Raw genomic sequence first — 15170 nt, 5'->3', positions numbered from 1 at the left:
GAATTTTGAAAATTGTTTATTTATTCTGGGTACAAGTCCTTAACAGATATGTGATTTGCAAATATTTTCTCCCAGTCTGTGGCTTTTCTTTCCATTTTCTTAAAATTGTCTTTCAAAGGGAAGTTCTTACATTTGATGAAGTCTAATTTATCAATTTTTTTTTTTTTTGGTGGTGTATCTAAGCAAGATTACAAATATTCTTCTTTGTTTTCTTCTGAAATTTTTAGAATTAGGTTTTAATTTTAGGTCTGTGGTCCATTTAGAATTCATTTTTGTATATGGTGTGAGGTATGCATATGTATATACCATTGTTCCAGGACGAGCTGTTGAAAAGAATAGTTTTCATTTGAATTGCCTTTGCACGTTTGTCAAATACCAGTTGTCCATATTCATGTGGGTCTGTTTCTGAACTTTCAGTTATATTCTATTGATGAATTTATCTATCTTGACACCAGTACCACACCATCTTGATTACTGTAGTTTTTCAATAAGTCTTGAAATCAAATAGTGTTAGTCTTTCAGCTTTATCTTCTTGTTTATCTAATTGTTGTAGATGTTTAACTTATCTCAGCAACGTTTTGTAGTTTTCACTGTCAGATGTTATCTGTATCTTGTATTTTGTATCTTGTTATCTTATATATCTTGTCAGATTAATTGCTAAGTATTTCATATTTTTTGATGGTATTGTAATTGGTATGATTTCTCAAATTTCAATTTCTGATTGTTCATTGTTATTACAGAAATAAAACAGATTTTTTTCTAGCTTTATTGAAATATAATTGACAAATAAAAATTGTATACATTTAGGTGTGCCACATGATGTTTCGATATTATTACGCATTGTGAAAAGATTACCACAGTCAAACTAATTAAGATATCTGTCACCTCACATAGTTACCATTTCGTGTGTGTGTGTGGTGAGAACACTTAAGATCTACTCTCTTTGCAAATTTCAAGTATACAATACATTATTGTTAACTATAGTCACCATGCTATCTGTTAGGTCTCCAGAACTTACTCATCGTATAACTGGAAGTTTGTACCCTTGGACCAACATCTCCTCATTTCCCCCACCCCCACAGCCCTTGGTAGCCACCATTCTGCTCTATGTTTCAATGAGTTCATCTTTTTTAGATTCCACACATGAGATCATGTAATATTTATCCTTACGTGTTTGGCTTATTTCAGTTAGCATAACGTCCTCCAGGTTCATCCACATTGCTGTAAATGGCAGGATTTCCTTCTTTTCTAAGGTGGAAGAGTATTCCACTGTGTATGTGTACCATATTGTCTTTATCCAGTCATATGTCAACAGACATTTAGGTTGTTTCCATGTCTTGGTTATCATAATAATGGTGCAATGAACACTGGAGTGCATATATCTCTTTGAGATACAGATTTTATTTCCTTCGCATATATACCCAGAAGATATATGCTAGATCGTATGGTAGTTCTATTTTTAATTTTTTGAGGAATCTCCATACTATTTTCCATAGTGACTGTACCAATTTACATTCCCACCAACAGTGCACAAGGGTTCCCTTTTCTCCACATACTTGCCAGCCCCTATTATTTCCTGTCTTTTTTATAATAGCCATCTTAACAGGGGTGAGGTGATATCTCACTGTGGTTTTGCTTTGCATTTCCCTGATGATTAATGACATTAATCACCTTTTCATGTAACAGTTGGCCATTTGTATGTCTTCTTTGGAAAAATAAGGTCAGGTCCTTTGCTCATTTTTAGATTATTTGGTTTTTTGCTATTGAGTTGTATGAGTTCCTTATATATTTGGATATTAATCTCTCTTTAAAGAGATTTGGTTTATGGTTTACAAATATTTTCTTCCATTCTGTAGGTTGCCTTTTTGTTTTGTTGATAGTTTCCTTTGCTGTGGCAGAAACTTTTTACTTTGATGTGATTCACTTGTTGATTTTTGCTTTTGTTGCCTGTGCTTTTGGTGTCATATCCAAAAATATCATTGCCAAGACCAATGTCAATGAGCTTTTCCCCTACATTTTCTTCTATTAGTTTTTCAGTTTCAGGATTTACATTTAAGTCTTTAATTTAGTTTGAATTAATTTTTGTGTATACAGTAAGATAAGGGTCCAATTTTATTTTTTTGCATGTGAATATCCAGTTTTCCCAGCACCATATATTGAAGAGACTATTCTTTCCCCATTGTGTGTTCTTGATGCCCATGTCAAAGATTAGTTGTTGATATATGGGTGGTTTTATTTCTAGGCTTTCAATACTGTTCTGTTGGTCTTTGTGTCTGTTTTTATGCCAGTACTATATTGTTTTGATTACTATAGCTTTGTAATATAACTTTAAATCAGGAATTGTGATGTCTTCAGCTTTTGTTCTTCTTTCTCAAGATTTCTTTGGCTATTCAGTGGCTTTTGTGGTTCCATAGGAATTTTAGGATTGTTTATTCTATTTCATGAAAATGCCATTGGGATTTTGATAGAGATTATAATTGAATCTGTAGATCATTTAAGGACACTTTAACAATATCATTCTTACAATCTATGAACAGACCAGTGGGGGTGTCTCATTTGTGGGGGTCTGCATGTGAGGTGTCCCAAGGGGCTGGTGGGCAGGCCTCCTGGTGGAGTCTGTCCGTCAGTAGGATCCTCAGCCCTTTGTTGAGTCTGAGTCCTGGTTGCTGTAATTCCCATCTCTCTTCCCTGCACCCAGCCTCTCCCCTATCTAGCCATTTCAAATACCTCGGGATTCTGGATAGGCAAGAAAGAAGTGGGCCTCTTAGGCAGCGTTCAGCATGGCTTGGGTGGACCAGCTCATTCACTACCTCTCACTTACCCCCATGGGAGAAATTATGGGCCAAGGGGGTTTCTCTTGGTACTAAGCTGTGCCACCTTGGGGGAGTGGTGATGTGGGTAAAGTGAAACTGTTCTTACCATCTTCAGTATATCTGTTCTTGGATTTTTTTGTTCAATGGTGTGCTGGAACCTCTCTGCTGGACCCCTGGGCTCCCACAAAGATAGTCTCATCCATGGGTGAAGATGATGGTAGAAAACTCCTATTCTGCCACCTTGCTGACCCGACAGCTGAAATACAATGATTTCTGTAAATTGATCTTGTATCTTGCAACTTTGCTGAACTCATTTTTTAGTTCTTTTTTTTTTTTACACTTTTTTTACTTTTTAGTTCTAATACTTTTTTGGAGATTCCCTTAGATCATCTGCATAGATAAACTTGTTGTCTATGAATAAAGACAGTTTTTCTGCTTCTTTTCCAATCTGAATACCTTTTACTTATTTATTTTTAAAGACTTTGCACATTCCACTGACTCTTTTTTTGGTTGCACCAAGCCTTAGTTCTGGCAGGCAGTCTCCTTAGTTGTGGCTCGCAGGCTCCTTCGTTGTGGCTCATGAGCTCCTTAATTGCGGCTCCTGGGCTCCTTAGTTGTGGCAGCATGTGGGATCTAGTTCCCTGACCAGGGATCAAACCCAGGCCCCCTGCATTGGGAGTGTGGAGTCATCCACTGCACCACCAAGGAAGTCTCCTGAATACCTTTTATTTCTTTCCTTGGTTTATTGAACTAGTTAGAAGCTCCAAAATAATCTTGACTATATGTGGTGAGAATGAACATTCTTGACTTGTTTCTGACTTTAGAGGGAAAGTATTCAGTCTTCCATCATGAAGAATAATGTTAGCTGTAGGTTTTAACTGCTTTGTTAATTTTCAGATTTGGGACTTACTGAGACATGTTGACTTTTTGACCCTGTATTTGACTATGACCAGGGAACAGGAGCACTGATATTTGTTATTGACCCCCAAGATGATAAGCCCTGGCCAGGCTCCACCTCACAGTGACCAGAGCCCACAGAATGAACATGGACATATACTTCCAGTGGATGGTCTATCAGGTGACCACAAAATTGAAACCCAGAGAGCAGACAATGACGTTGCAGATACTGAATTAGAAAAAATTCACCTCAGCTCTTATTTGACAAGCATATATGATCGTTCAACATATGAAGCTTTTTATTTTTATATTTTTAGGTTTTTAAAAATCTTTTTAAAAAGTCTACAAATATTAAATGCTGGAGACGGTGTGGAGAAAAGGGAACCCTCCTACACTGTTGGTGGGGATGTAAATGGGTGCAGCCACTATGGAGAACAGTATGGAGGTTCCTTAAAAAACTAAAAATACAGTTACCATAGGATCCAGCAATTCCACTCCTGGGCATATACCCAGACAAAATTCTAATTTGAAAAGATACAGGCACCCCTGTATTATGTAAAGAAGCCATCAGCCTAGAAAGTGATTTTCTCCCTGGATTTTATACATTAATAAGAAAAAAGCAAATGCTTTTTTTGTTTTCAATGGGATTTATTTATATTTAAGTAAAAGTAGCAAATGTTAACCTAAGTTACTTCCTTAAGAATATTTATTTTGTAGAACCACATTGTTATCAAGCAACATTTATGGAATGTTCCTGGGTCCACAGTACTGGACTTTTTCAACCATCATATTCACCCTCCTTTCCAAGTTTGAACATGGCCTTGTGCACTGAAGAAGCATGGCTTGACATTGTACAGTTGTCACGTGTGACAACCTGATATCAAACAAGAAGCCTGTTGATAAAGAATGTTTTATCTTTTATTCATTTACAAAATGGTATTTGTATATGTGTATGATTACTAAACCCATATGATTTTGTTTTCAATTATTTTCTCTTCTGATACTATGAAAACAAATCAGTTAAAACTAAGCAATGTAGCAGTTTGATGTTTTGTATTACACATGCATATTTAATATACTTTGGGCAATAAAAACTTAGAAGCATGTAAACAAACAAACATGAAAAAAGATTTTTTTAAAAGTTGATGCATTGTTTTAACAATCACGAAAACTTGGGTTTACTTCTTTTTCAGGAGCACAGTGGGATAGTTTAATATGCAAATAAGAAGGTCTTGCTGTTCTCATTTTTTCAGATTCTTATTTTATACAATTTTATGTAACAGAATAATCCTGTAATCTTATTGCCAAAACTCTATTACTTCATTAGATATGATTATCAGATTTTAGGCTGATTTTGCTGCCGTCATGTTTGTGAACATTGATTATTTCACTGTATACTTTTCCAAACATGTGCTTATACTAAAGATCCAAAAGCTAAAATGGAGAGTCATTGGTAATAATAAACATACAGGGATTGATTAGGACAATGATGAATCTTAGGGGTTAAAGTTTTTGTTGCTAGGATAAGAGCTCTGATTGTCCTGTTAGGTTAGCTGTACAAAGGACCACTTTGGGGCGGGAAAGTGCATATTTCCAAGAAACCATATTGCATGCTCATGGGCCTGCTAGAAATTCTCTGGTTTGATGCGTCACTGGTACTGAGGGTGAAATCTACATGCAGCTTCTTCACAAGCTTGTGCTCCATCAGGGCAGCCCAGCAATGTCACAGGTTTCTCCCAGCCTGTCACTGCACCTGTCCCTGTGCTCACTGCCCGGGAGGCTGCAGAGTCTCCAGCAAAATCCAATGTTAGATTTACTACTGAAGGTGCTTTTATTTCAGGTAACTATAATACCTATAAAAAGCAAGTAAAAACAAAAACAAAAACAGAGCAAATTTATGTTAGAGTTCTTATAGTATTTTTAACAGTTTTTAGGTTATAATAATATGTTATAATAACAGTATGAGTTATTTATCTTTGTGTCAACTACAAATTTTTGCTTAAAAATACAAAATTGTTAATAAGAACAGTTATTATTGAGGTGACTTAGGAATTATTTTATGATCTATTCAGAAGAATTCCAGCATAGCTAACAACTAAAATATTTAACATATATTTTTATCTAACAAGACTTTTAAAAAACTCAAACACACATAGGGGCCTCCCTGGTGGCGCAGTGGTTGAGAGTCCGCCTGCCGATGCAGGGGATACGGGTTCGTGCCCTGGTCTGGGAGGATCCCATATGCCGCGGAGCGGCTGGGCCCGTGAGCCATGGCCGCTGGGCCTGCGCGTCCGGAGCCTGTGCTCCGCAACGGGAGAGGCCACAACAGTGAGAGGCCCGCATACAGCAAAAAGAAAAAAAAAAAAAAAACTCAAACACACAAAGGAAAATTAATGATCCCCACATACCCATCTTAAAATATTATCAACAATTCTGTTTGTCACTCTTTGGTAACACTTATTTATTGTTTAAGTATCAGGAAATTTCCCAAATCTGCCTTGCTTCTGTCATATATATATCTTCTTTGTCCATTCATCTATCAATGGACACCTGGGTTGCTTCCATATATTGGCTATTGTAAATAATGCTGCAATTAACATAAGGGGTGCATATATCATTTCAAATTAGTGTTTTTGTTCTCTTTGGAAAAATATCCAGAAGTTGAATTGCTGGATTGTATGGTAGTTCTATTTTTAATTATTTGAGGACTCTCCTTAATGTTTTGCATAGTGGTTGCACAAATTTACATTCCTATTGACAGTGTACGATGGTTCCCTTTTCTCCACAATTTGTTATTTGTTGCCTTTTTGATAACAGCTATTCTGGTAGGTGTGAGGTGATTGCTCATTGTGGTTTTGATTTGCGTTTCCCTGATGATTAGTGATGTTGAGCATCTTTTCATGCGCCTGTTGGCCATATGTATGTCTTCTTTGGAAAAATGTATGTTCAGGTCCTCTACCCATTTTTTTTTAACATCTTTATTGGAGTATAATTGCTTTACAATGGTGTGTTAGTTTCTGCTTTATAACAAAGTGAATCAGCTATACATATACATATATCCCCATATCTCCTCCCTCTTGCATCTTCCTCCCACCCTCCCTATGCCATCCCTCTAGGTGGTCACAAAACACCGAGCTGATCTCCCTGTGCTATGCAGCTGCTTCCCACTAGCTACCTGTTTTACATTTGGTAGTGTGTATATGTCCATGCCACTCTCTCACTTCATCCCAGCTTCCCCTTCCCCTTCCCGTGTTCTCAGGTCCATTCTCTACATCTGCATCTTTATTCCTGTCCTGCCCCTAGGTTCATCAGAACATTTTTTTTTTTTAGATTCCATATATATGTGTTAGCATATGGTATTTGTTTTTCTCTTTCTGACTTACTTTACTCTGTATGACAGACTCTGGGTCCATCCACCTCACTACAAATAACTCAATTTCGTTTCTTTTCATGGCTGAGTAATATTCCATTGTATATATGTGCCACATCTTCTTTATCCATTCATCTGTCAGTGGACACAGGTTGCTTCCATGTCCTGGCTATTGTAAGTAGAGCTGCAATGAACATTGTGGTACATGACTCTTTTTGAATTATGGTTTTCTCAGGGTATAGGCCCAGTAGTTAGATTGCTGGGTCATATGGTAGCTCTATTTTTAGTTTTTTAAGGAACCTCCATACTGTTCTCCATAGTGGCTGTATCAATTTACATTCCCACCAACAGTGGAAGAGGGTTCCCTTTTCCCCACACCCTCTCCAGCATTTATTGTTTGTAGATTTTTTTTTTTTTTGCCTTTTTTACTTTCTTTATTTTTTTATTTTTTTTTATTTTACAAATTTAATCAGTTATACATATACATATGTTCCCATATCCCCTCCCTTTTGCGTCTCCCTCCCACCCTCCCTATCCCACCCCTCCAGGCGGTCACAAAGAACCGAGCTGATCTCCCTGTGCTATGCGGCTGCTTCCCACTAGCTATCTACCTTACATTTGGTAGTGTATATATGTCCATGCCGCTCTTTCACTTTGTCACAGCTTACCCTTCCCCCTCCCCATATCCTCAAGTCCATGCTCTAGTAGGTCTGTGTCTTTATTCCTGTCTTACCCTTATGTTCTTGATGACATTTTTTTCTTAAATTCCATATATATGTGTCAGCATACAGTATTTGTCTTTCTCTTTCTGACTTACTTCACTCTGTATGACAGACTCTAGGTCCATCCACCTCATTACAAATAGCTCAATTTCATTTCTTTTTATGGCTGAGTAATATTCCATTGTATATATGTGCCACATCTTCTTTATCCATTCATCCAATGATGGACACTTAGGTTGTTTCCATCTCCGGGCTATTGTAAATAGGGCTGCTATGAACATTTTGGTACATGTCTCTTTTTGAATTATGGTTTTCTCAGGGTATATGCCCAGTAGTGGGATTGCTGGGTCATATGGTAGTTCTATTTGTAGTTTTTTAAGGAACCTCCATACTGTTCTCCATAGTGGCTGTACCAATTCACATTCCCACCAGCAGTGCAAGAGTGTTCCCTTTTTTCCACACCCTCTCCAGCATTTATTGTTTCTAGATTTTTTGATGATGGCCATTCTGACTGGTGTGAGATGATATCTCATTGTAGTTTTGATTTGCATTTCTCTAATGAGTAAAGATGTTGAGCATCCTTTCATGTGTTTGTTGGCTGTCTGTATATCTTCTGTGGAGAAATGTCTATTTAGGTCTTCTGCCCATTTTTGGATTGGGTTGTTTGTTTTTTTGCTATTGAGCTGCATGAGCTGCTTATAAATTTTGGAGATTAATCCTTTGTCAGTTGCTTCATTTGCAAATATTTTCTCCCATTCTGAGGGTTGTCTTTTGGTCTTGTTTATGGTTTCCTTTGCTGTGCAAAAGCTTTGAAGTTTCATTAGGTCCCATGTGTTTATTTTTGTCTTTATTTCCATTTCTCTAGGAGGTGGGTCAAAAAGGATCTTGCTGTGATTTATGTCATAGAGTGTTCTGCCTATGTTTTCCTCTAGGAGTTTGATAGTGTCTGGCCTTACATTTAGGTCTTTAATCCATTTTGAGCTAATTTTTGTGTATGGTGTTAGGGAGTGATCTAATCTCATACTTTTACATGTCCCTGTCCAGTTTTCCCAGCACCACTTATTGAAGAGACTGTCCTTTCTCCACTGTACATTCCTGCCTCCTTTATCAAAGATAAGGTGACCATATGTCCGTGGGTTTATCTCTGGGCTTTCTATCCTGTTCCATTGATCTATCTTTCTGTTTTTGTGCCAGTACCATACTGTCTTGATTACTGTAGCTTTGTAGTATACTCTGAAGTCAGGGAGCCTGATTCCTCCAGCTCCATTTTTCGTTCTCAAGATTGCTTTGGCTATTCGGGGTCTTTCGTGTTTCCATACAAATTGTGAAATTTTTTGTTCTAGTTCTGTGAAAAATGCCATTGGTAGTTTGATAGGTATTGCATTGAATCTGTAGATTGCTTTGGGTAGTAGAGTCATTTTCACAATGTTGATTCTTCCAATCCAAGAACATGGTACATCTCTCCATCTATTTGTATCATCTTTAATTTCTTTCATCAGTGTCTTATAATTTTCTGCATACAGGTCTTTTGTCTCCTTAGGTAGGTTTATTCCTAGATATTTTATTCTTTTTGTTGCAATGGTAAATGGGAGTGTTTCCTTGATTTCACTTTCAGATTTTTCATCATTAGTATATAGGAATGCCAGAGATTTCTGTGCATTAATTTTGTATCCTGCAACTTTACCAAATTCATTGATTAGCTCTAGTAGTTTTCTGGTAGCATCTTTAGGATTCTCTATGTATAGTATCATGTCATCTGCAAACAGTGACAGCTTTACTACTTCTTTTCCCATTTGGATTCCTTTTATTTCCTTTTCTTCTCTGATTGCTGTGGCTAAAACTTCCAAAACTATGTTGAATAAGAGTGGTGAGAGTGGGCAACCTTGTCTTGTTCCTGATCTTAGTGGAAATGGTTTCAGTTTTTCACCATTGAGGACGATGCTGGCTGTGGGTTTGTCATATATGGCCTTTATTATGTTGAGGAAAGTTCCCTCTATGCCTACTTTCTGCAGGGTTTTTATCATAAATGGGTGTTGAATTTTGTCAAAAGCTTTCTCTGCATCTATTGAGATGATCATATGGTTTTTCTCCTTCAACTTGTTAATATGGTGTATCACATTGATTGATTTGCGTATATTGAAGAATCCTTGCATTCCTGGAATAAACCCCACTTGATCATGGTGTATGATCCTTTTAATGTGCTGTTGGATTCTGTTTGCTAGTATTTTGTTGAGGATTTTTGCATCTATGTTCATCAGTGATATTGGCCTGTAGTTTTCTTTCTTTGTGACATCCTTGTCTGGTTTTGGTATCAAGGTGATGGTGGCCTCGTAGAATGAGTTTGGGAGTGTTCCTCCCTCTGCTATATTTTGGAAGAGTTTGAGAAGGATAGGTGTTAGCTCTTCTCTAAATGCTTGATAGAATTCGCCTGTGAAGCCATCTGGTCCTGGGCTTTTGTTTGTTGGAAGATTTTTAATCACAGTTTCAATTTCAGTGCTTGTGATTGGTCTGTTCATATTTTCTATTTCTTCCTGATTCAGTCTTGGCAGGTTGTGCATTTCTAAGAATTTGTCCATTTCTTCCAGGTTGTCCATTTTATTGGCATAGAGTTGCTTATAGTAATCTCTTATGATCTTTTGTATTTCTGCAGTGTCAGTTGTTACTTCTCCTTTTTCATTTCTAATTCTACTGATTTGAGTCTTCTCCCTTTTTTTCTTGATGAGTCTGGCTAATGGTTTATCAATTTTGTTTATCTTCTCAAAGAACCAGCTTTTAGTTTTATTGATCTTTGCTATCGTTTCCTTCATTTCTTTTTCATTTATTTCTGATCTGATTTTTATGATTTCTTTCCTTCTGCTAACTTTGGGATGTTTTTGTTCTTCTTTCTCTAATTGCTTTAGGTGCAAGGTTAGGTTGTTTATTCGAGATATTTCCTGTTTCTTAAGGTGGGATTGTATTGCCATAAACTTCCCTCTTAGAACTGCTTTTGCTGCATCCCATAGGTTTTGGGTCGTCGTGTCTCCATTGTCATTTGTTTCTAGGTATTTTTTAATTTCCTCTTTGATTTCTTCAGTGATCACTTCGTTATTAAGTAGTGTATTGTTTAGCCTCCATGTGTTTGTATGTTTTACAGCTCTTTTCCTGTAATTGATATCTAGTCTCATAGCATTGTGGTCGGAAAAGATACTTGATACAATTTCAATTTTCTTAAATTTACCAAGGCTTGATTTGTGACCCAAGATATGATCTATCCTGGAGAATGTTCCATGAGCACTTGAGAAAAATGTGTATTCTGTTGTTTTTGGATGGAATGTCCTATAAATATCAATTAAGTCCATCTTGTTTAATGTATCATTTAAAGCTTGTGTTTCCTTATTTATTTTCATTTTGGATGACCTGTCCATTGGTGAAAGTGGGGTGTTAAAGTCCCCTACTATGATTGTGTTACTGTCGATTTCTCCTTTTATGGCTGTTAATATTTCCCTTATGTATTGAGGTGCTCCTATGTTTGGTGCATAAATATTTACAATTGTTATATCTTCTTCTTGGATTGATCCCTTGATCATTATGTAGTGTCCTTCTTTGTCTCTTCTAGTAGTCTTTATTTTAAAGTCTATTTTGTCTGATATGAGAATTGCTACTCCAGCTTTCTTTTGGTTTCCATTTGCATGGAATATCTTTTTCCATCCCCTTACTTTCAGTCTGTATGTATCTCTAGGTCTGAAGTGGGTCTCTTGTAGACAGCATATATATGGGTCTTGTTTTTGTATCCATTCAGCCAGTCTGTGTCTTTTGGTGGGAGCATTTAGTCCATTTACATTTAAGGTAATTATTGATATGTATGTTCCTATTCCCATTTTCTTAATTGTTTTGGGTTCGTTATTGTAGTTCTTTTCCTTCTGTTGTGTTTCTTGCCTAGAGAAGTTCCTTTAGCATTTGTTCTAAAGCTGGTTTGGTGGTGCTGAACTCTCTCAGCTTTTGCTTGTCTGTAAAGGTTTTAATTTCTCCATCAAATCTGAATGAGATCCTTGCTGGGTAGAGTAATCTTGGTTGCAGGTTTTTCTCCTTCATCACTTTAAGTATGTCCTGCCACTCCCTTCTGGCTTGTAGAGTTTCTGCTGAGAGATCAGCTGTTATCCTGATGGGGATTCCCTTGTGTGTTATTTGTTGTTTTTGCCTTGCTGCTTTTAATATGATTTCTTTGTTTTTAATTTTTGACAGTTTGATTAATATGTGTCTTGGTGTATTTCTCCTTGGATTTATTCTGTACGGGACTCTCTGTGCCTCCTGGACTTGATTAACTATTTCCTTTCCCATATTAGGGAAGTTTTCAACTATAATCTCTTCAAATATTTTCTCAGTCCCTTTCTTTTTCTCTTCTTCTTCTGGAACCCCTATAATTCGAATGTTGGTGCGTCTAATGTTGTCCCAGAGGTCTCTGAGACTGTCCTCTGTTCTTTTCATTCTTTTTTCTTTATTTTGCTGTGCAGCAGTTATTTCCCCTATTTTATCTTCCACCTCACTTATCCGTTCTTCTGCCTCAGTTATTCTGCTATTGATCCCATCTAGAGTATTTTTTATTTCATTTATTGTGTTTTTAATCGATGCTTGATTCGTCTTTAGTTCTTCTAGGTCCTTGTTAACTGTTTCTTGCATTTTGTCTATTCTATTTCCAAGATTTTGGATCATCTTTACCATCATTATTCTGAATTCTTTTTCAGATAGACTGCCTATTACCTCTTCATTTGTTAGGTCTGGTGGGTTTTTATCTTGCTCCTTCTCCTGCTGTGTGTTTTTCTGTCTTCTCATTTTTCTTATGTTACTGTGTTTGGGGTCTCCTCTTTGCAGGCTGCAGGTTCGTAGTTCCCGTTGTTTTTGGTGTCTGTCCCCAGTGGCTAAGGTTGGTTTAGTGGGTTGTGTAGGCTTCTTGGTGGAGGGGACTACTGCCTGTGTTCTGGTGGATGAGGCTGGATCTTGTCTTTCTGGTGGGCAGGTCCACGTCTGGTGGTGTGTTTTGGGGTGTTTGCAGACTTTTTATGATTTGAGGCAGCCTCTCTGCTAATGGGTGGTGTTGTGTTCCTGTCTTGCTAGTTGTTTGGCATAGGGTGTCCAGCACTGTAGCTTGCTGGTCGTTGAGTGAAGCTGGGTGCTGGTGTTGAGATGGAGATCTCTTGAAGATTTTCGCCGTTTGATATTATGTGGAGTTGGGAGGTCTCTTGTGGACCAGTGTCCTGAAGTTCGCTCTCCCACCTCAGAGGCACAGCACTGACTCCTGGCTCCTCAATTTGGGATGATTTGTTGTCTATTCGTGTATTCCACAGATGCAGGGTACATCAAGTTGATTGTGGAGCTTTAATCCGCTGCTTCTGAGGCTGCTGGGAGAGGTTTCCCTTTCTCTTCTTTGTTCTCACAGCTCCTGGGTCTCAGCTTTGGATTTGGCCCCGCCTCTGCGTGTAGGTCGCCGGAGGGCGTCTGTTCTTCGCTCAGACAGGACAGGGTTAAAGGAGCAGCCTCTTCGGGGACTCTGGCTCACTCAGGCCGGGCGGGAGGGAGGGGCACGGAGTGCGGGGCGAGCCTGCAGCGGCAGAGGTCGGCGTGACGTTGCACCAGCCCGAGGCGCGCCGTGCGTTCTCCCAGGGAAGCCGCCCCTGGATCCCGGGACCCCGGCAGTGGCAGGCTGCACAGGCTCCCGGAAGGGCGGTGTGGACAGTGACCTGCGCTCGCACACAGGCTTCTTGGCGGCGGCAGCAGCAGCCCCAGCGTCCCACGCCCGTCTCTGTGCTCCGCGCTTTCAGCCGCGACTCGCGCCCGTCTCTGGAGCTCCTTTACGCGGCGCTCTTAATCCCCTCTCCTCGCGCACCAGGAAACCAAGAGGGAAGAAAAAGTCTCCTGCCTCTTCGGCAGCTCCACAGTTTTCCCGGACTCCCTCCCGGCTAGCTGTGGCACATAAGCCCCCTTCAGGCTGAGTTCTCGCCGCCTGCCCCAGTCCTCTCGCTGCACTCTGACCGAAGCCCGAGCCTCAGCTCCAGCGCCGCCCGCCCTGGCGGGGGAGCAGACAAGCCTCTCGGGCTGGTGAGTGCCGCTCGGCACCGCTCCTCTGTGCGGGAATCTCTCTACTTTGCCCTACCCAGGTATGTGGGGAGTTTCTTGCCTTTTGGGAGGTCTGGGGTCTTCTGCCAGCGTTCAGTAGGTGTTCTGTAGGAGTTGTTGCACGTGTAGCTGTATTTCTGGTGTATCTGTGGGGAGGAAGGTGATCTCCGTGTCTTACTCTTCCGCCATCTTACCCGGAAGTCCTGTTTGTAGATTTTTTGATGATGGCCATTCTGACTGGTGTGAGGTGATACCTCATCATAGTTTTGATTTGCATTTCTCTAATGATTAGTGATGTTGAGCATTCTTTCATTTGTTTGTTGGCAATCTGTATGTCTTCTTTTGAGAAATGTTTCTTTAGGTCTTCTGCCCATTTTTAGATTGGGTTGTTTGTTTTTTTGACATTGAGCTGCATGAGCTGCTCATAAATTTTAGAGATTAATCCTTTGTCAGTTGCTTCATTTGCAAATATTTTCTCCCATTCTGAGGGTTGTCTTTTCGTCTTGTTTATGGTTTCCTTTGCTGTGCAAAAGCTTTTAAGTTTCACTAGGTCCCATTTTTTTAGTTTTGGTTTTTATTTCCATTTCTCTAGGAGGTGGGTCAAAAAGGATCTTGCTGTGATGTATGTCATAGAGTGTTCTGCCTATGTTTTCCTCTAAGAGTTTGATAGTGTCTGGCCTTACATTTAGGTCTTTAATCCATTTTGAGTTTATTTTTGTGTATGGTGTTAGGGAGTGTTCTAATTTCATTTTTTAACATGTAACTGTCCAGTTTTCCCAGCACCACTTATTGAACAGGCTGTCTTTTCTCCATTGTATATTCTTGCCTCCTTTATCAAAAATAAGGTGACCATATGTGCGTGGGCTGATCTCTTGGCTTGCTATCCTGTTCCATTGATCTATTTTTCTGTTTTTGTGCCAGTACCATACTGTCTTGACTACTGTAGCTTTGCAGTATAGTCTGAAGTCCAGGAGCCTGATTCCTTCAGCTCCGTTTTTCTTTTTCAAGATTGCTTTGGCTGTTCGGGGTCTTTTGTGTTTTCATACAAATTGTGAAATTTTTTGTTCTAGTTCTGTGAAAAATGCCAGTGGTAGTTTGATAGGGATTGCATTGAATCTGTAGGTTGCTTTGGGTAGTATGGTCATTTTCACAGTTTTGATTCTTCCAATACAAGAACATGGTATATCTTTCCATCTGTTTGTATCATCTTTAATTTCTTTCATCAGTGTCTTATAGTTTTCTGCATATAGGTCTTTTGTCTCCTTAGGTAGGTTTATT

General features: G+C 38.9%; 1 protein-coding gene across 1 annotated transcript in view; it reads right to left on the bottom strand.

Annotated features, from left to right (window-relative positions):
• Positions 1–4816: 4816 nt before the first annotated feature.
• Positions 4817–15170, bottom strand: part of BEND6 (BEN domain containing 6) — a 57986-nt gene continuing 47632 nt past the window's right edge. Inside the window, exon 7 of the mRNA XM_060110053.1 lies at positions 4817–5563. The gene's annotated coding sequence lies outside the window, so the exon portion shown is untranslated. The remainder of the gene's footprint in view (positions 5564–15170) is intronic.

This window comes from Mesoplodon densirostris, chromosome 10 (assembly GCF_025265405.1).
Source record: "Mesoplodon densirostris isolate mMesDen1 chromosome 10, mMesDen1 primary haplotype, whole genome shotgun sequence".
In the NCBI taxonomy this organism is placed as follows: Eukaryota; Metazoa; Chordata; class Mammalia; order Artiodactyla; family Ziphiidae; genus Mesoplodon; species Mesoplodon densirostris.
This window is presented reverse-complemented; position numbering and strand designations above follow the sequence as displayed.